At 38.4% G+C, this 21,368-nt stretch overlaps 1 protein-coding gene and 1 non-coding gene across 9 annotated transcripts in view; both read left to right on the forward strand.

The window, feature by feature from the left end:
- The window catches only part of GRIP1 (glutamate receptor interacting protein 1), a 612,763-nt gene that overhangs the window by 408,016 nt on the left and 183,379 nt on the right, over nt 1–21,368 (forward strand). The gene's annotated exons all lie outside the window — the stretch shown is intronic.
- Nucleotides 1,146–1,303, forward strand: LOC116156600 (U1 spliceosomal RNA). The gene has a single exon (XR_004140449.1). It is a non-coding gene; the product is annotated as a U1 spliceosomal RNA (small nuclear RNA).

The raw sequence follows: 21,368 nt of genomic DNA on the forward strand, positions 1-21,368 counted from the left end.
GATGCTGGGTGGACATGAGGGAGATCATGGGAAAGCTCCTGGAAGAAGGGCTGACTGGTTTAAGAGTTGAAGGATGAGTATAAGTAAGGCAGGTAAGAGGGCATATGTACAATATTCCAGAGCACAGGAAATTCCAGATTATTGCAATTAGAAAATGAAGGTGAGATGAGGCTAAAGAAGTAGTCAGGGATCAAGTTATAAAGTAAAACTCATTCCATAGAGTTTGAACCTTAAGGACAACGGGAAACCAATATGAAGTCACCCATGCATCTTTTGCTTTTTAGCCTATCGCAATGTATTTGGAATTTATCTGGAACAAAGCAATTTGTTGTAGGTGACTTGTAGAGTGACCCAAGAATGCTACCTCAAGATGGTATCAGAGCTTAGTCAAATGGAATCACTTTCATGATTTCTTGGATCTGACATCAAAAGTGAAAAAATAGATAGATTGGACTTCATTAAAATTAAAAAATTTGTAGGACACTGTTAACAGAGTGATAAGGCAACACACAGAATGGAAGAAAATATTTGTAATTCATATATCTGATAAGGGATTTATAGAAATAAAAAATAAATATATATTTATATATATTCCAAGATATACAAAGGGCTCCTACAACTCAACAACAACAAAAACAACCGAATTCAAAAATGTGCAAAGGGCTTAAATAGATATTTCTCCAAAGAAGATATACAAATGATTGATAAATACAACAAAAGATAAAAGATACTCAACATCACTAGTCATTAAGGAAATGAAATTAAATTATAATGAGATACTGCTTCATACCCACTGTTATTCAAAAACAAAACAATAGAAAAATAACAAGTATTAAATATTGGCAAGGATGTAGAGAAACTGGAACTTCTATGCACTACTAGCAGGAATATAAAATGATGTAATCACTGTGGAAAATAGTTTGAGGGTTCCTCATAAAGTTAAACATAGAGTTACCATATAATCCAGCAGTTCCATTCCCAGGCATATACCCCAAAAAACTGAAAGCAAGGACTCAAACAAAAACATGTATACCGATGTTTATAGCAGCATTATTCACAATACCCAAAAGGTGGACACAATCCAAATGTCCATCAACAGACGAATGGATAAACAAAATATGGTAAATGCTTTCAGTGAAATATTCATACTTCCCTGACAGGGGAGATACCATAATCACAAAGGTGCTTTTTCTAGGGCGAGGCTTATCCATTGCATTCCAGTGTACTGACCCTTGCAATTTCCCCATAGGCGGGAAACTCCACTGTGTAATTTGTGGTACTAGGGGACTGCATTTGTGCTAAAAAAAAAAAAAAAAAAAAAGAAAAAGAGAGAGAGAGAGAGAAGAAATATTTGAATCAAAGGAAAATCAATTCCTTGCTCAACTGATGACTCAAAATTATATTGGCCTTTTGGGTGCAGGGAATTGAGGGTCCCGAATGGTGACAATGCATCTGTGTATCTCTGTAACTATCACTGAACCTATTTTTGAGAACTCTCTTAGCACACCATGGTGCAGACTGTCAAAATATCTTTAGTCCCTGGCTGGTTATGCTACAGAGAGGAACTGAATGTCTTTTTTTTTTTTTAATTATTTGCACATACTCTTGAGGCTCTGTGGAGCCCAGAATTTGTGGACTCATGAACCAGGTTTGAATCTCTGCTGCACTACCTTCTACCTGTACTACCTTGATCAGGTAGCTTAATGCCGCTGAGCTTTGGTCTCTATATATAGTATCTGTATCACAGGGATGATAATATCAGTTCAGCAAATGAAAAAATGGATGTACAATTGTACTGAAATTGTAAAGTGCTTTCTAAATGAGAATTGTTTCTATTAGAGGTTTGTAAGAGGCCGTAATTTCAACCCCAATGAATTACTTTTACTCTTCTTCAACAATCAAAACCACATAATAGTTAACCAGTATTTTTTAAGTCTCATTCTTTTTCAAAAAAAAAAAAATCTCATTCTTTTTCAATCCTCTGTACACATAGAATTCTCTTTGAATGTTTGCTCTCTCACTGGGCATAATAAAATTAGTCATCTGCTTTCTGTCACCATTTTGAGAAGGTTGTTTCAACCTAATTACCCTCAAATCATTCTTTCTTTCCCCTTTAGGTTTTCTTGTACAAGGCAGATGAAAATGCAAAGTGTAATGTTTTGGCCCTTTTATCATCTTTGTTGATTTCGCCCTCAGTGTTTATTTATTGTTCTCCTTAATTTTCCCCAAAACCTGGCAGATGCTAGAAACTTACTGCTCTGTTCTTTTCGAAGTCAGCCTTGAGTACAAATCCTGTGAGCTGCTGTTTTTGTCAAAGATGCCACCAGGAAGAGAGCAAAAATCCTCTAATGTGTGCTGTTGATTGAGGGAGACCAAGGAGAACCACCACACCCTAATGGCTGTCTCTACTGACGACCACTTTTTCCTACTGTCCACTGGCCCATCGGCCTCATGATCTGGTACCTCGTTCTCAATGTGTCACTTTAAAATTGTGAATTTTGAACATTATGTGCCCATCTGAAAATACTCTATGTGAGTTTTTGGCTGCCTTTTGAAAGAGAAATACAACTCTTAATATTGCTTGGCCTGTGGCTCCCGAGCTGTTTCTCTAATTACAGTGTTTCTTTTGAATTTAACGTGTACATTTTAGTTTATCTTGTCTCATGTCTCGATACTGATACCTTGGGTTCTTATTTTATCTTTAATTATCCAGGCCAGACCTCAAATAACTTCAGCAACAACAAACTTGGAGGAAATGCCCTTAATGCTTTTAGCTCAGTATTTTAAATACCCTTGATTCATAGATACTGCTTGAATATACTTTTTAAGAGTAAAAGAGTATTCATTTTCATATATCAGAAATTGACACATTATAACTGACTATACTTCAATTAAAAAAAGAGTAATAGGTATTTTAACTTCCCAATATTAGAAACCTGTAAAAGAAAAATAAGCAGATCCTTTGTCTTACTGAGATGACATGTGATAGCGATAGCTACTGAATATTTCATTTTTAGCTTTTCCTCTAGGTGATGGTGGTGCCTGTCTTTTTTCAGCATTCTCCATCTAATAAGCTTTAGTTCCTAATTGTTTTACAAGTATGACACTTAATCAATGCTAATTCTCTAGAAACTTAATTTGCTGCCAGCATTAGTAGATCTCTGTAAGCATTTCATTATGCCCATGCATTCATGTGATGTCTTTCAATGTTTATCTTTTGAAATTTATTAGACTTCCTTGGCAAATAAAAAAAAAAAATCTGCCAGAAAAGAATTTTAAGTAATATATATGCAGGATGTTTTTGGAAAATCCAGAAATTGTGATATCCGAATCAATAATGCATTACTTTTATTTTTTGGAGCAGGTAGCTTCACACAAGATAGATTCTGGTACAACCAGATGGTTCAAAACACAAAACATATAAAAGAGTACATAGTGAAAAGATTCACTGTCTTCCATAACCCCACCAGCCAGTTCCCACCACTGTGCACACACAATGAAAATCACAGTATTCATTTCTTAGAATTCCTCCAGATGTTCTTTATGCAAATATAAGCAAATATAAACTCATATTCATAACTTTCCTTTTTAAAACGAAACATAGCATTCTATGCACACTCTTCTGTATGTTGCTTTTTCCACTGAAAAAGGAGTCTTGAGGATATTTCCATAATGGCACAAAAAGTGGCTCATCAATCTTTGTTTTAGCTTCATGATGTTCTATTGTATGAGTACATCTTAATTTATTTAACCAGTCCTTCATTTGTGAACACATGAATTGTTTTCTGTCTTTATTGATGAACAGTTGAGTTGTTTCCAATATTTTGCTATTATTAAATTGTTGTAATGAATATCCTTTTACATGTATTATTTTATACATGTACAAGCATATTTGTAAGATAAATCACAGTAATGGAAATTTGGGTCAAAGATTATTGCATTTATATCATTGATAAATATCACCAAATTGCCCTCTTTAAAGGTTATACTAGTTCATATTTTCCCACCGACAATGTATGGCACTGCATGTTTATCCACAGCCTCACCTGACCAATATGTACTTAATCCAACTTGTAGAATTTTGCTAATCTTAGAAGTGAAAAGGATGGTATTTTGTGCGGCTCTAATTTGCATTTCTTATGAGTAAGACTGAACATATTTTCTTACTTTTAAGAGCCATTTGTATTTCCTTTTCTGTGGATTTCTGTTAATATCACAGGCCCATATTTCTACTGGGTTTTGGTTATGGTGTGTTTCAGTGCAGTATGTGTAAGTATCCCATATTTGGGCAAATCTTAGAAACTGTTCTCTAACCCAAACCAGTCTTTCTGTGGTCTGTCGGATTCTTGGAATCTGCCCACTGTGGGTAGAAAAGTGGAATATCTAGGTCATCTCTGGGATTTTCACTTTCTTTGGGAAAAGATTATAATTAATACTGAGAGAAATAAAGAGAGGATGTGATGAAGCATTCATATTGCTAAATTAATTCATGTGATGATTCAAGTACCTTGATATCATTAGCTTCGATTAAACATCAGTCTTGTAAAAACAATTAAGAACTAAAGCTTGTTAGATGTTAATGTCACTAAAAAAAGATGAATAGGACCACCAACACAGTCATTTACAAGCGTCTCTTTTTTCCCCACCTTTGGCTATGCGGAGGAAAGAACCAGACCTGAGATGGGGTCCCTTTGGATAATTAGAGCTGCGTTATCCCCCAGCCCCACAGTACAGCTGATTTTCTGGAGTAGAAAGTGACCTCAGGCTGTACCTCTCCCCACCTTCCCCAGACAGACAGATGGGGACACACAGACACACACATGCACTTCTACCTCTTGCTTGTCAAATTGCTTCCTGACCCCTAAGGAAATGAGCTTGGTTTCCTTTCTCTTATAACTTGCGTCTCGGGACCCAACAAACCTTTCAGAACAAACTTCTGCAACTCCAGTAAAGCTTTTGGGGATTCATTCTAGTAAACAGGTATTTTGCTTTAGTTTCAGTTTATGCCTGGAACGTGCAAATCAGAATTTGACCACGACCAGAGCAGATTGTCCTCATTCAGGATTAGGCTGCAGTAACTATTAATCCCAGCAGCTACTCCTTCCCCCCAACACACACCCCGCCTCCCGCCGACCCCCCCCCATGCCCCCCCCCCCGAGAGTCGGAGAAGCAGCGGATTCAGAGAGGTGAAGATGGGCATGTCAGTTATTTTTCCTTGATTGGTTGGTTGATTTTCAACTTCTGAGACCAGAAAGATTGTGTCCCCCTTCACTTTTTGCACACTTAATTTCAACTGCCTTTTGGTGGCTAAGGTTTCCCCCACCCCAGCCATCCTCTCCCCACACCACTTGCTTGCAGTTGGCGTGAAGGTAAAAAGCAAAGAAAATCAGATACAGCATCGTCTGTCCTGGATGCTGGCAGGCTCACTTGGCCCAGGTCTTCTTAAAGAACCTCAATCTTGGGTTTTTACCATGATTTGCATGTATGTGTCCTAGAGATTCATGGACAGCATTGCAAGGAGTGGGTGTTCCTGTTAAAATTTTAGAATGTATGTCCCTGCAGTAGATCATACAGCTGTTAGTGCATGAAGAATAAAAATTTTAAAAAAATCCTGGTGAATAATAAGACATTCGTTGAGGGGTTGGTTAATGTGTTAATACGTATAATGTAAATATTTAAAATATCCATAATTTTGGTAACTTCATCTAAATATTTCTTTATTGAAAAAAAATTGTCTCAAATATTAAAGTGGCCCAGGCCCCTCCCAAATTCCAGGAGATCCCTGAGCACTCAAGAGGGCTGTATTACGTACATCATTATGTCTCTTAATAAAAGTCGCCCAGATAATGAGATAGCTATGCAAATTTTCTGAAGTGATATTTATGGAAATTTTTGTAGAGAAACTATAAACATCAGTTAAAACTTTCCTGACTGTATTTTTAAGAGACGTGTGTCATTCAGTTGTCCCTGAACTTGCTTCTAAATTCTAATGCAAGCGTACTATTAATTAAAAGCTTGCCATTTTTTATGAAGCCTATTCACTTAAGATAAATCAAATTTATGGAGTCAAAATAGTGTTTTTACTTGCTGTGCATAGTGAACATGCACTTTGGTGCTGGATTTGGGTTTCTTTGTGTAGTCAGTGAGGTATGTACCATCCCCCATGTGTACTGTAGAAGAATTTGTATTTGCTGTGGGGACCTGGCCAGGCCTGACTACCTCTCTTTCACTTTGTGAACAGTCTGTGGCTTGCTGCCCTTCTCTGAGCCTCCCAATGTTGTAAAATAAGAGGACCTGTTATAATTTCTAAGACCCTTCCCAGTCCTTGAACTCTATGACCAGGAGCATGACTTCATTATTTCAAATTATTATAAAGGATTTCAGTTGTTATGTTTGACTCTAGTATATGGTGTAGCTATACTACATTACATATATATGATGGTCAGGAAAGCATCAAAAATGTTCATTCAGCAAATACTTATTGAATAACCACTATGTGCCAAGACACATAGACAGTATTTGCAAGATCCTTGCTTTCGTGGAGTTCGTATTCCAGTAGGGGAGACAGACACTAGAGATGCAAATAAATAGACATTTCAGACAGTTGTAAGTGTTGTTGGTAAGAAAATAAAAATAAGTTGATGGAAAGAGAAGACTTGGAAAAGGATGCTCAGGGAGAAAGAGATGGCATTTTAGCAAGATCAGGTTAGTAAGAAGAGGCTGGTTGTGCAAAGGCCTGGAAGAATAATGTCCCAGGTAGAAGGAATAGCAAAAGTAAAAGCTCTAAGGTGAGAATGACCTTTACATGGTCGAGGAGCAGGAGGAAGGGAATGCCCATGTGGTTGAAGTGTAGTGAATGGAGAGGAAAAATATACAAGATAGGCGAGGTGGGAAGGATGGGTAGAGGGTAGATTACACCTGATACCATGGTCAGGTGTCTGGATAGTTCTCTTAATGGGAAGCCTCTGGATAACTTTAAGCCAAAGAATAATGTGATTGGGGTGGTGGGTGTTAAAAGATAATTCTGGCACTTATGTGGGCAGTAGGTGGACAAGTTTCAGGATCTGTTTTAATAATGCAGAGAAGTGATGGTGGCTTCAACCACCACCAGAGTGGCGGCAGTGGAGGTAGCGAGAAGGAAATGCATTGAGGAAATAGTCTAATGGAGAGCCAGCAGAATTTGCTTAGGGATTCAAGGTAGAATGTAATGGCAAGAGAGAATCCAAGATGACTCAGAGGTTTTTGGCCTGAGTAACTGGTTGAATGGGGATGCCATGGGGTTCGGTTGGGAGGAGAGCAATCGTACTCTTTTGGACATGTTAAGATTAAAATGCCTTTTTGATATTCAAGCACAGATGCCAGGTAGACAGTTATATATTCTGAGTCTGGAGCCCAGGGGGAGGTCATGGCTGCAGATATAAGCATGGGAGTCATTAACATTCCAGAAATGGATGAGACAAGAAGAGAGGGGTGTAGATAAGGAAAGGAGATTCATATTTACAGATCTGAAAGAGGGAAAGGAGGAAGAGAGGGAAGCGCCAACAGAGGCTGAGAAGGTGCGGTCAGTGAGGTGCAGGGGAAGCCAGGACTATCTGGTATCAGCAAAGCCAACAGGACAGAGACATGGACACCAGTAATGCTGCCAAAATGTCAAGAATCAAGAGATCAGGGAATATTTTTAAAATAATATTCGTGGTAATAAGATGTCTTAAGACATGATTTCTAGAGAACCTTCTGACTAGAATTGGGTGCCACCCATCCTGCATTTTGAGTGTATGCTATTTCTATGCTTTTAAACTCCAAGATGCAGAAGCCTTGGGGGGTTTTATTATTATTATTATTGAAGTATAATTGATGTACAGTGCTGTCTTAGTTTCTGGTGTATAGAAGCCTTTTTTTTTTTTTTTAATACTTGCACAGAATAAACCTAATTCCAATGAAAAGTAATTGCCCCTTAATAGTGATTCAGGAAAAAGAACAAATCAGTGTGCCCTGGGCAGCCTTCCAGCAGACCTCTTTTCCTGGCTGGGAGATAGATGATTTCTAATACCCAAGAATACTCGCTTTTTGCCATGTTTCACTTTTTAAAATAAAATTTTATAGGAAGAAATTTAAAAGTTCTTTTTTTCATAGTCGTTGCCAAACTGGATGAGGATTTCAGCTTGTCCTTTGTCATCACGTATCATGTAAAGTAAGGAGTCTAGTGCGTGGTCATTATTTAAAAGCTGGGGATGCCTTGTTTTTGGATTGTTTCTCATTTTATTAAAATTCTGAACCTAAATTGTAACACGTAGGAAACTTCCTATGTGTAGACAGAGGGTGCATCTTACGGTTAGGCTGTATACAAAACAATGTCATTGTAGGTACTTAATGGAACAAATACAAACCAGATTTGTGCAGTTACTGATAATTATGCATGAAGGATGAGATGAGCAAATCATCTCCTTCATTCTAACTTAAACCTTTACAAGGAGCATTAGTTCTGAGACCATCAGAGCACTACAGAAGTGGTAATTTAATAGATGACATCCTAGTACCATGAAAGAATTGGCATTTGCCTACCTGATGTGTCTGGTTTAGGGGACTAAGTTATGCCTCTTGGAGGATTTACCATATAATGTTTTAACGATATGTTTTATACTTAATATGTTTTGTGTGTATTTTTCAGATTTTTTAAGCTTTTAAGGAGCCATTTTTATCTCTCTCAGAACTCATCTCTAATTAATTCAGTTATGTGTGAACAGCAGTGATTTTGTTTTCTGTTGTTGGGTTCTATTTTTCCCTCATAAAAAAAAATAAAAATACCTGAAAAAAATTCTAGGCTTTCAAAAATCTCCATTTGTACAATTTTTATTTCTACCAAATATGATCAGTTAACAGATATCAAATGCCCAAGAGGTCCGTGAAATCACACCAAGCCAAAGTGGCGTGAGAAGCTGGTATTACTTATAAACCAAGGTCTTCACATGTACTCTCCCAGTTAATTCTCCTAAGTTTGAAAAACAGATATTGTTATCCACATTTAAGAGATGGGAAATTTATGTAACTTGCCCAAAGTAAATGGAGAATCCAAGTTATGTGTTTTAGGAGCATAAAGGCTGTGTGCTTTCCACATTACCATGTTCACTCTCAAAAAAGAACCCCCATTCTCCAGTTCGAGTTATTTGCCATCGTATTAGCCAAGAAACATTAGACATTCCATGCGTGCAATATAAAACAGTACACACATACACCCTGTTGCCATAAAATTTAAAAAGAAAAGCTTTAGAGGAAAAGTAGAGAATTGCCTGTCTCACCTGTTTCCAATTGACTTATCTTTGCTGATGACAGAAAAAAAACAAACGTGGTAAATGTATGCCTCCTTTATATTTATAAAATTTGTAAAAGGCCCGTGTGATTCACAGTCTAGATGAGAAGGGGTCATTTAGTGAATGTGCATCCAGCCCTTAAGTTTGGTAGATGTTACTCACAGAACAGCTGAGATGATTCTGAGGGCTCGTAGGATGACAGTTCAGCCTTTGCTTTATACTTCATCTCAATTACACAGAAATATGCAAAGCAAGAAGGAAATTCTGGGGTCAAAAGAAGACAAGATAAAGGAAATGGGAAAGAAGATGGTTTAATTATGCAGGTTGCCTGAGGCTTTCTGGTATTTCTCCAACTAGTTTTACATCTTTTTTTTTTTTCAATTATGTTTGTAGATATTTAACAAAGGGGGCAAAGTTTTCTACTTGGTTTAACAAAGAATTTTTTGACCTAATAGATTTTTAGCTAAAATCTCAAATAATTGGAATTTAAAAAGTATTCCTTGACATTGTTTCCTAGGGGGAAGATGCCGACAAGGAGTAGCACCAGCAGTGCCTACATATTTCAGTTTTATTATGTCTGTTTACATAAATGTGACATTTTTCAGATAATGCACAAACGCTTGCAATACATCCCTAATTGTCAAAGAAGCAAATATCTGAGCTTTATGGTACCCGGAATAGCCATTATGTGTTGTTTGCTCTTCCTATCACAGTAAGTATCAGATGTTTTATTAAGCTTGTCTTGAGGCAAACGGAAGCCAGGAAAGGCTACAGTTGTTCGGTGGAGAAACGTGAAGGCAGACTACACTTGAAATCAGTACCAAATTGTTCGATAGATCTGCACACACATGCATAACCTTTCTAAGCTACTTCTTTAAGTGGAGGTGTGGATAGTACATGTCAGGTGGTAGCCATGCCCACTTCTATAATGTCTGCCATGCAGTGCTTGAATTACTCACTGTGGACCTCTGAGATACTCTAATTTCTCTTGTAGCTCTTCTGTTCTTCTACAAGCTATGTACCTTCATTACAGATTTGTAGGCTGTCTCCAAGTGAAATTACAGTTTCTCCGAAAGCATCTTTGATATCACGCGGCCATCCTAAATGTAGAATTCCAAAGTCTATGAATTATATACATTAAAGCACACTTTTGCATATCTTTTCTACAAGTTGAAGCTTTTGGAATATTATAAAAGCTTTTTCATCTTGGGTCCTGCCCTTAGTTCTAAGCTCCTTATCATTCTATTGCCAGGCTAAATAAGAAGTCACTGGGATAAAGATGGTGGTCTCCAACTTTCTCCCATTGTAGTTAGCCCTGCAGAAAAGGAAAGGGCGGATGTCTTGGGGTTGAGGGGTCCTTTTAGATCTCCTGTTCATGTGTGTACTTATTCCTAGTGGTGATCGTAAATAGATACGTATGTATGGATGACTACATCTATGAAATACATGTATATATGTATGTATGTATGTATGTATATGCATATGTGTATACGTTTGTGTCTTTCTCATACAGCACTGATGTACCCTGATCTAGAAAATTTAAACAGTGCTGACACTGAAAAATGCTGAGTGATTTGCATGTCAATATTGGACTTCATAAAAAAATCTCTGTTTCAAAATATACTATATACTATAGCTCAGAATTAAATGCTTAGGATCACCCTGCTAAAGCTTTGACAATGTGATTTTAAAATACCTTGAGGCAAATTGCATGGCAAATGAAAGTGAGTCAGAGAAAGTTTCACTTATCATAAACGAACCTCCTCTAAGGTATTATTGCTAATAGAATCCAACACAGCTTTATATGATTACTTTCATGATTGAAGTATCCCAAAGCAGACCCAAAATTCAGTAATGAAACTGACAAACAGCGATGGAAGGAAAGGTTTCTTTTATTCTAGATGTTTGTAAATGTCAGTAACTCGTTAATTGGAAAATTGGAAGAGTCCTACTGAGTATAATGCTACAAAATCAGTTCAGAATTAAACATTCACATTTTGTGGAGTTGAATTGCATTTTCCTTGTTTGTCCTAATTAACTATAAAAGCTGAATCTTTGTGCAGGCAAGATTTATGGGGAAAAGTAGTGAAGTTGATGAAGTAGACATAACCTAAGGAGAGTTAGACAAGCAAGTAATTCATTAGGAAATTGTGTGTCTGAATAATTTGTCTCAGAAGCCAATGAAGATAATTTGATAATCTTCGGACTATGAAATCTAGGTGCCTGGGTTTTAATTTTTATTTTGCCACTGATAAATTGAGTCATAATAGACCATTTAATATCAATGAATTTCTCCAACTGAAAACTCAGCAAATGGTAGCCCATAGCATTGAAAGAGACATGTGTTGAGTGTCTGTGTCTTTACTTTGATAGAAAGTGGAAGGATAGGTTTGGGCAGCTCTCAGATTGGGTTGCAGTGGTCAGACAACAGACTTTCCTCTCCGCTAAGAACTGTATGTCATGCGGTCTCTTTATTGAGATAGTGTGCAATATTGGGGAAAGAATGGTCTTTGCTGTCAGGTAGACCTGGGTTTGAATCATATCTCTGCCACTTATTAGCTGTTTACCCTTAGACAGATTTTTAACTTCCCTTAGATTCCGTTTTCTCATCTGTAAAAATGGGGGTTATAATATCTGTGACTACAGAAGTAAATTCCCGCTCAAAGGAGTTCACACTGTAGAGATGAGCAGGCTGATGTTGACAAGGTAGGGTGGTGAGTGCTGTCGTGCGAGCATATATTTATTGCCGTGGGATCCCTGTTAAGTCTGGTCTCTCACTGAGCTCCCCGACTCACCAGATAAAGGGATGCAACCACTTCCTCTTGAACTCATCCAGTCCCGGTGCTTTCTTTACACTATTTTATTCAATCCTCACAGCAATTCTATCAAGAAGGTACCATTTCCATTTTATAGGTGAGAAAACTGAAGCTCAGGGAAAAGTGACTTGACAAGGTCACACAGCTAGGAAGTGTCAGTGCAGTATAAACTATGAAAGCTGCATTATAGTAAAATCCTAGGGTCTTAAAAATGGGCTTTGTGTTTTCCATACAAAAATTATTTCTGGTCTAACACCCTGGTAAGGTTTTGTGTGTATAATCACCATCTCTCACTGTAAAACCAGAGAGTATCCAAAGTGCAGCTTTAATAAGGAAAATCACAGATTCCCTGGCTTCTGATAGCCACAATAAATCCTGCTTTAATCATGCATTAAAAATGTGTCATCTGTTTGATAAACAGTCATCTGCTATTGCTTGACCTAGCAATGAATTAATAAAGCAAAATATGTGACAACTCAAGGCATACGTATGAAATACGTTATTCCCAAGGTGTCCAAATGTGATTCTCACCCCTACCCTGGGCGCCAAAAGGTGTTGATTGTAAAATGGTATGTAACAACACTGGCTCATACTTAGAAATTGGGCTTAAATCTGGGAATTTTCAAAACTAAAAACTATCAAAAAGGGAGCTCAGAGATAAGTCCTGAAATGAGCCAGGGCCGAAAGAGATGGCTAATGGGTGTTAATCACTTGGTTTCCAAAAGCTCTCTGTGAAATTCTTAAGTCTAGCAAAGAGTCTGCATCTGTCTGCTCTGGAGCCTGGCTGTGGAGGTGGGCTGGGAGAGCCAGGGGAGAGGAAAGACAGATTCAGTCATCTCCTTTGCCAGTCACCCGAGCTATATGACCATTTCTTCACTGCATTGCTCCCTGTCACCTGGTGCAAGATTTACCTTACTGTAGCTGCATGAACACTAATGAAAGATTTGAAATACTGTAAGCAGTAGGCTCTGAACATGTTATCTTGAATACTAAAGGAGAAAAGAGAGGGTCCCGTTATTTATTCATTTTAAGATGATAAACCATTTGTAGGAACCAGTTCATAAATGCTTTCTCAGTGAGAACAGTGGGCATAGAGGAGGAGTTAGATAAATTCAGCCAGATTTCATCTCCTAAAGTGCTTGGAGCTGCTTGGCTAAAAGGCATTGTTTCCAGTGATGTGTTTACATGCCAGGGAAAAAACTTGAATCCTATATCATAAATTAAACCACGAATTCATGACGAGGAAGTAAGATCTGAAAACTTGGAGAGATGATATTTTCTTAACTGAAATTTTAGGAAATATTCACATGCAGCCCCAAGTCCTTAGCCTGTATCAGTGATACATAGTCACCCGGAACACATCCAGTAGTGACTGCTATATGAAGATGTATCTCTCTTTATACACACACACACGCTCACACACACAGTTATACAAAAGTATGTGAATCAAATTTGGGTTAGTACTATATCACAGTGCAAAGAGCATGTAACTTAAAGCTTTATATCCGCACTTTGCTTCCTGGGAACATTTAGGCACATTGTTTCATCTCTGTAAGCCTCTGTATCCTTATATTTTAAGAAGTGTAATTGTACCTGTACAATTACATCGTTGTGAGTATTGATAGTGTATATGAAGTACTGAGCACAGTGCTAGGCACGTGGTACACACACACTGCTCTCAGCTTCGGTGTAATAGTAGTGAGATTTAAAATTCGCCATGGAATCTACTATTTAGCATCAACAATGGCCAATTCTTCCTTAAACCCAGGACTCCTTTTGTAAAATGAATTCATGGGTTTTTTTTTTTTTTTTTTGCAATTTTAAATATTTGAGTTGTTGAGAAGAAAAAAAGATTTTATACCTATTGTCGACTGAAATAAACGCGCAGCCTAAAAGTTAAGAGTTATGTTTTATTTGGCGGGAGGACTCGAGCCGGGATGACAGCCTCTCGGATGGCTCTGAGGGACTGCTCCAAAGAAGTAGGGGAGGAGCCAGGATATATAGGAGCTTTACAACAAAGACCAGGTAGTTGGAACAATAAAAGATTACTTGTTATCTAAAGAGAATCAGGCATCTCAAGTTAAAGAATTTAGTGCTTTTGTGTGTATGGGAGGAAGCAAATATTTGGGCTTATTGAATTCATTCCTTTGACAAGCACCTTGCTATCTAGGGCCAGTATCCTGTCCTTTCTTATTCTGAGTCCGCTCAGGGTGCACCACTGTGAGTGGCTGCAGAGGCTGGGCTGCAGGCCTGTCCCCACTGCGGGGTGGTGGCAGCCGCTGAGGACTTGGTTTCAGCATTCTTTGTTTACTGATATGTTTGCAGTATTTTCACTCACATTGGAGTATTTTCGTTCACACTATAAAGGACTGAGACACATGCTGTTACGCAGTGCTCAATAGGTATTAGCTATCATTCTGTATAATGTTATTAACATAAAAAAGTCTTCTAGTTGACTTTCGTGTGCTTTTTTTCCTTCCTGTAACTTGTATCTCTTACTTACAACCTAGGGCTTCAACCTGAGTCTTCTTTTCCTTCAATCTACTTTGTGCTCTGATAACTTCTGGCTTAATCCGTTTTCTCCATTACTACAAAGTCTCACCTCTTGTTTCAGTGTTTTGATTATGAAACGTAGACTTCCAGAAAAAGCGTTGCTTTCGCTCAGCGTATTGGAAACATTCTTTGGAGTATTGTCTCTAAGGCCACTGCACACTTCAGCCGTGAAGGAGGGAGTTGGCAGTCACCCAGTGGGTCTGGACACAGGTATGGTCCTTGTTTTGCAGTCAGATCGATGACCCTGGGGAGAATAGTCTGTGCTCCCACCTCCAGAATATTACTCAAGGTTGTAAATGTGTACTGTTCATTTTGCCTTTTCTATTACTCCAGGGTGCTAGGAACAGAGACAGATTTCTAGCTTATCTATTGGAAACTGAGTCTGGACAGAGGTGGTAATATTTTTTTCCAGTTTCATTAGAAATTTGTCAGCAGTAGCGACTGTCTGATCATTTATTTATTTACTAATTTGCCAGCAGTTGACATTTGTTTCAGTTTATACTACACTTGGTTAACAGGGGAAAAAAAGGAAAGAAAAGAAGGAGAAATACTGAGCCACTGAACCAGGTTGGAAAGTAGCCTTAGTTGCAAAATTTCATCACGTCACTGATTGTCAAAGCAGCAGGTGAGAGCTTTAAAGGCTATTTTCGTGATTGTCAAACCTAGACAGGAATGCTCCACTCCACAGATATCCATATGAATCATGCTTTTTTTGTAATGACACCCAGCATTCATTCACACACTGGCACAAGATTTAGACCTCTTAGAATAAAGTCATCCTGATTGCGTTTCGCTTCCTCTTATTTTTCCATCAATCTTGACCCCATTCTAGAAACTACCATACTGAAATTTTCTAAATGTGGAAAGTACATTTGCAGTATCATGTAAAAGAAGGTTTCCTGGAGCACCTTGATTTTACAAAAAGCTCTATCTTTTTCTCTGTTTACATTAGAAATGTAAAAAAGGTCCCAGACAGGGGACAAAAAAAGAAGTGATTCAAGTAATCAAGAGATATACTTATTTAAATGATCCAGCTTTGAAGCTGTGACCATTGTTACTGGAATGTTTTTTTTTAAAAAAAAAAAGGTCTCAATCTTTTCAATGAAGACATTTTTAACATTTTTTTCGTGACTTATCTCAAGAAAATCTATGTACTGTGTTAAATTTTTTTTGACGAAGTTTACTTTGTCAAAGTTGTGATCAATATGTATCAAAGTAACTTCTTAATTTTCTATTATTCATTGGTCAAAAAACTGGGGGAACCTGAATTTTTTCAAATATCTTATTTATGTCTATTGATCCTACCATCCAGGTGTAGTTGCTATTACATAAAATAATTGATTCTTAAGATGCACCAAGAATACTCAGATACAGTTTGGTCTGTTTATACCCACATGAATGCACATAGCGCACTTCAAAAATAAGAATTAACTGTAGTTTTAAATAGCCAATACTCACTACCCTGAAGTAGTTCATATTTTTTACCAGATAATTATCCTGGCATTATTATTGAACGCATCCTGCCTGTTTCATAGTGTTCAGGTATGGAGAATGTAATGTCAGCTGGCATAATCTGATGGTCAAACCAAAGATTTAAGGCAGATAGGCCTCCCTACAAATGGAAAATGTAGATGCTCTCCTGGATTTAAGATTTTAAAGTTTTAAACTGAGGTCTGATATGATAATGAAAGTGAGTTTTATGGCATAGAGTCCGCCCTGTAGAAATTTTGATTCTTTGGCGAAGAGGCTGGTCTGTGACTGCTGTGACTCTTGCTTGTCTGTCCTTGCCGGAAACGATCCTAGGAAAAAACCTGGGAGTTATCATTTGTGATCCAGACACATGAGCCGTAGGAATGCCAGAGGCAAAGAATGTGTAATTTCATGCTCATTAATTTCAGAGAGGATTTACAAATTAACCTGGCTCAAGATATTACTCTTCTGAAGGGCCTGCAGGCATCCTGCTCCAGCACAGTTACCACAGACCACTTCCACAAGGTTGAGCAGATGCTTGGGGGCCAGGGCAATCTGATTCATCCACAAGTGAAGATCACAAATCAGATTCTGTGCTGAAGAGCTTTCCTGGTTCCCAGAGAACTTTGCAGGAGCAAGGAAGTGACTTTGTGTCTGCAACAAGTGCAAGGGGATATAGAACGATGGAAGATTCTTCCCCCGTGTCCCTACTGTGAGTCAGGACATAAGTTTTCATCTTCAGTTGTTCTTTAGTACCTAGAGGGTAGTAACTCAATGCTATTTTCTCTCTCCATTTTAAAGTGTAAATTTGTGAGGGTGGGGGTTGGGGTTTTGGGGGGGGTTGCGGTACAGTCAGTTACAGTATTTCTGGTGTACAGCACAATGTCGCAGTCATGCATATACATACATATATTCGTTTCCATATTTAAAGTGTAAGTTGACTAACAGATTATTATTACAATCAGGCAGCTTCTCCAGGTAATCTGAACTTAAATGGATCCAGTTACCTGCCCATAAATCAGCCACTTTAGGATGGTTAAAGGGTTTAAAGGATCCAGAGAAGATGGAATTCACTTCAAAATCATAACATTGCAACAGTTTTATTTCCATTTGAGGAATTCATTCCATAAGCAATTTGATAATTATTAGTGTTTGAGGTCCAGGGATAGTATTGTAGACAGCTCCTTTGTGGGCTGCCACCGACACAATCAGATGACAGTCAGGACAGATGAGTGCTCACTACCTGTGCTGTTGCTGTTGGTCAAATTCATTCGAGCAGGTCTTTTCCAAGCTTTGATGTGCATACAGATCGCCTGGAGATTTTGTTAAATGTAGACTCTGATTGCACAGGTCTGGAGTGGGGCCTGAGGGTCTCCATTTCTGACAATCTCCCCGATAATGTCCATGCTGCTCGTCTGTGGGCCTCATTTTGAGCAGCAAGGCTTTAGATAATCCAACAGGGAGGGAGAAAGATGGTCTTATGAGACAGCCTTACAGCAATATGGACTGTGTGCTTGGCATTCTTCGTAGCTGTAATATTTAATCCCTGGCATGGTGATGTGATTGTGAGTAATAGAAGTTTAGAGGACATTCTGTCATGTCATTGTGAAGAAACCACCGTACATTTGTTTTTAAAGTGAGGTTGTGCTCCTTTTGGGTGATTTTTTTTTTTAATGTTCCAAAGCAGAAGACCTGGTCCCCTTAAAGAATATAAAGTGCACTGACGTCTGCATTAGAAAACTGTAAGGCAACCTGCAGAGTCAAGGATAGACAAAGATGCTGTGCAGATACAAAACAAATAGCAAAAGAGAGGGGGGAATGGAGAAGGGTGAAGAGGGGAAAATCATCTCTTAAAAGGAAAGAGACTGTAATGGGGCAGCACGCTGCTGTCAGGAGGCTCCCTTCTGGTTTAAACCTAGCAGTGTGGACCACTGTATCCCGTTAGGAAAGGAGTTGAAATTAATTCATTCTTAATGATCAGTTGTAAGCAGTTCTCCAGGTCATTGCCTCAACATGCCAAAGCATTAGAGCTGAAACCTATGTAGGACCCAGAAGCCTTGGACTCTAGCAAAGACTAAGGGTGGACTTCTCGTTTGGCCCTAGAAAAACAGGGTTACTTTAATCAGGAATTAAGAACGCTTTTGGATTGCAGAGGAATATTTGGCCGTATCACGGAGTTCGCATTTCTTTAAATTACAACTGCAGGGCCCTGTGCTGGTAGTTATACATTGTTTTAATAAGTAGAGAAAAACATAAGGAAGTTCTATCGTCAAAACCCTTTGACAGCTATCCTTCAGGAAATCTTGCTTAAATTTTAGAGTGTGCCTTCAAACCACCAAGGCAGCCAGCTGAACTGGAAGTCTAATGTCAGAGGGAAACAGCCAACCTGCAATACATTCTTGCTGGGCTGGGATAAAATGTTCACAGCACCTAGAGAGATTATGTTCCCACACCACACAAACTTCCAGGTTAGCTGAAAATTTAAATCACCTATTTCTTGACTTTTCTGCTTGCAGAATTCTGCATAAATTCATTGCAGTGGAGCTCGCTTTCTCCTCCCGGGCCCCACCTCCAGCAGGATCTCCAGCCCATGCTCATTTTCCCCCTCAGCTAATGAAGCACATGCTCCAGTCTTAAACTAGGAAGTAATAAGGATTCCTCAGTCACCATTCCACTTAAAGTCTCCCTATCTTGTATCCACTTTGAGTCTTAGTTTGTGCGTAGTAGGCACTAAAATTTGTAGAATGTAATTGAATTCAAGGGACAGATTATTTCTTTTACAATGGGTTTCATTTTGTTCACTCGTGAAAAATAGATTTTTTTTTTACGCTTTTGTAATGATGTGCATGAACGTTGTGGCATGAACTGGCTGTCTCCTGCTGCTAGGAAATGATTGTAATGTTTAATTGCACAAAATGCCTTTTTTTCCCTAATCAAGAAGTTGAGGGATCTGCTGGCTTAGCAGGTGCCTCAATTGTGCATAATTAGTTGCTCGGAATTGTTTAGCATAGGCTGATTAGTCTCAGCCAAAGGAAATTAAATTTTTTTTCCAACAAAGCCCTGAACACAGCTAGAGATTCTTGAAACCATAGTCATATCTGGTTCCTCTGGGAAGCCCAGATCCTGGGAATGGGAGAAGCAGAGGTGGAGAGACAAGGATCAGCCTGATTACACAGGGATGCTATTTGATACCAGGCACTCATTCAAGGTTACAAGAACGTGAGTGGACGTGAGTCCGTTCCTCAGAATAGGAGTCTCCCAGCTCCTTCATGGGCTTGGGTTGTGATGCAGAATGAAGCTTTGCCTGTTAGGTGCCTGCTGTTTGCTTTCCAAGTTTGTAAACACCAGCTTTACTTGGAATATGTAATCAAAACAAATGATCTGTGTTGGCCCCTCCTGTGTTTGGCACATAAGGAGACTGGCCAAATTATGGGGAATGAGAGGGACAGATGGCCCCCCCATTGTTCCACTTCTGTTTCAAGTATATGCTTGACTAAGCCCTTTCTGTGCCTGTCAGTGTGGATTCTCCATTCAAGGAGGGCATTTCCCCTAGCCTCGTGGCGTGTCACCATAAAGGGGACCCATACTCTTTTTTGTTATGACCACTGTGCAGGCTCTGTGGCAGTGGGCAGCCATCAAGTGTGACAGTGATTATCTGGTTGCTAAGATGTCATTTTAAAAGGCTGACATCTCTGATACCCTGAGATGCCCTTAATGATTACTTGCAGCATTCACTTCAGTGGGCAGCGGCTTACTAGCTAAATGCCTCCTTTGCCCCTGTAGTGACTTTCGGTAAGGATCCCTGGTTAATATGACCCACCATCAAAGTCAAGGCTGGGAATCTGGTATGAAGTTCAGAATTCTTTTGTTTAAAGACATTATTTTAAAGGTTGTTCAATAAACCTTTCTGTCTGTCATCTGAATACAAATTAAGGGAAATATATTTTAATATTTTTATAAAGAGTCAGATTTTTAACATATAGTAAGTCAGTTCTTAATAGCTGTTGGGTGGTGATGTGGCTTTGAAAAGAATAGGCTGTAAACGTAGAAAAAGAAAATCAGCGAGAGGAGGGAGGATAACTCCTAACAAATGTTTGACTTTCTTTTGGTGGCTTATTTACAATAAATGCTCCAGTTTGAAAGGTTGAACACAGCTCATTCATCTATCAGCAAGTATTTCATGAATGTCGGGCACTGTTCTAGAGATATTATCTACGGGTTGATTCCTTTCTTTGTAATTTGACATTTTTTAATTCACTTCTGTAATTAGATGGAACTTGACAGTCTGGTTAATGTCTCCCTGATAAAACAAAGGAGAAGCATTAACATAGATCTTATAATTCACTGAAACTTTTGAGGCCTTTACTGAAGAATGGTAAAGCGTATTGGCATTTATTTTGAATTTTTGTCTTCAAAAAAGTGAACTTAAAAGTATAAATTGGTTCTATAGTACAATTTAAATTTCCTTATTTTAGGCAAATACCTGTGTGTAGGACAGGGAGGTGAGATTTATAGTCACCCAGAAAGAATTGACTAGTATTGCTCATTTTCATAAGCTTCTCCAAAGTAATTGACTTACATGATGCCAGGTGTTTACTGGAGTGGTGTGCCCGGTCACTTGCCTGTGTGATACCGAAATGTGCAGCTGATAGCAAACCTGGTTGTCCAAGAGGAAATAACATAAGGAGAAAAGAGCACAGGAATAAAAGAGATTCAATCTAGACTCACTCTAGATGCATATTCTTCTGTAAATTTATCTCTCTGGGCTCAAGTCTTGACTCTAAAATGAAAGAGGTGTTTAGATCATCCTTTATAATCATGACATTCTTGTGATATATCTACAAATGTCCATTAATGGACACGTGAGAAAACACCACAGAGATTCCATAGTTCTCCATGGCTTTCTGCACCTGGATTAAAAATGTACCCCAGACAGTCTTGTCCTTTAATATCCCACTATGGAGCCGTCAGCCACTGAGTCATTCAGTGTCTTCCCTCCATTTGTGTTTTCAAAGTTTGAATCAAGAGTTGACTTTGTGCAACATTGTAAACTGACTATACTTCAATAAAATATATATATGTATATGTATGTGTGTGTGTGTGTGTGTATATATATACACACCAAAAAAATTGACCTTAAGTAAATCACATCAAGAGAGTCAATGTCCATTCTCTGATAGGGAGGTGTTTATAAAAGTCCCAGGATGCTTCCTGGGGGTTT

Source organism: Camelus dromedarius, chromosome 11, assembly GCF_036321535.1.
Source record: "Camelus dromedarius isolate mCamDro1 chromosome 11, mCamDro1.pat, whole genome shotgun sequence".
In the NCBI taxonomy this organism is placed as follows: Eukaryota; Metazoa; Chordata; class Mammalia; order Artiodactyla; family Camelidae; genus Camelus; species Camelus dromedarius.